Source organism: Otolemur garnettii, unplaced genomic scaffold (assembly GCF_000181295.1).
Source record: "Otolemur garnettii isolate 467f Iridium unplaced genomic scaffold, OtoGar3 scaffold00009, whole genome shotgun sequence".
NCBI lineage: Eukaryota > Metazoa > Chordata > Mammalia > Primates > Galagidae > Otolemur > Otolemur garnettii.
Genome location: NW_003852404.1, coordinates 7,646,453 through 7,647,715, shown reverse-complemented (window position 1 = coordinate 7,647,715; position 1,263 = coordinate 7,646,453).

The window sequence follows — 1,263 nt, the reverse complement described above, 5'->3', positions numbered from 1 at the left end:
CGTGGCTGGCGCCTTAGCCGGTTGAGCTATAGGCGCCGAGCCGACAAATGACCTTTTAAATGCAGATTTTATTCGTTCTTCGAAAAGATAGTATATTTACGGGGTTCAAAATTCAAATAGTACAGGAAGTTACAAAGTAAAAGCATCTTAGTGGGGCTGTGCCTGTGGCTGAAAGGAGTAGGGCACCGGCCCCATATACCGGAGGTAGCAGGTTCAAACCCAGCCCTGGCCAAAAACTGCAAAAAATAAAAATAAAAAAAGCATCTCTTAGTTACCTGGTATCACCCTGCTGACAACCTGTGTGATGCTGTTTCCTATAAATCTTTCCCCGAGATATTTTATGCACATAAAATGCATATGTTTTCATTTTTATGTAAGAGTATTATATATATACTTTGTTTTATACCTTGATGCTGCTGCCTGTGCATCAAGGTATAAAACAACCTTCCTAATGCCATGACCCTTTAATACAGTTCCTATGGGTCGTGACCCACAGGTCAAGAACCGCTGGCTTTTTAGAGATGGAGTTTCTCTCTAGCTCAGGCTGGTCTCGAACTTGTGAACTTAGGGGATCTGCCTGCCTTGACCTCCCAGAGTGCTAGGATTACAGGCGTGTGCCACTGCACCCAGCCTGAATAACCCATAATTTATTATGCCAGTCTTCTATTACTGGACATTTAAGTCTTTTTTTTTTTCTTACTATTAAAGTCAGGCATTATAGAAAGACTGCAAGATAACCTACAGATACCCAGAAAATCCAGTTAACCTGAAATTAATACCTGTCCTTTAAGCCTCCTGGTTAATATGGTTTAGCCAATGGTGGGCAGAGTCCACATACCCCAGCCTAAAAGGCAGATTTGGCAGGCACTTGGCTTTAGCAACCTGGGGGTGGTAACTCTAGTCACTTGTTTCTCTGTTACCTGAGCTGCAGATTTTGAACCCTCTGCAGTGAGCAGGTGAGCACCTTGCATAACTCCTTTCTGGTGGCTGGTCCTGGGGTCACTGGCCTGGACACCACCTGGTTACAGAGTAGGGTAATTGGTAAGTAGTGACACTGGGGATTCAAATGACCACAGGTCAGGCTGAGCTAAGCTGGAGTCAGCACAGCGGGAACCAGACTCTTCACAGAGGGGAGTTAGAGGCAGTGCCTCCCTGCAGCAGGTTCCTATGGGCTCTGGGGTGAGACGGTGCAAGAGAGAGGAGCTTTGTTTGCTGTCCCTCCCAAAAAATCTCAAGTGAGGCAACATGGTGTAGAGGAAAGCA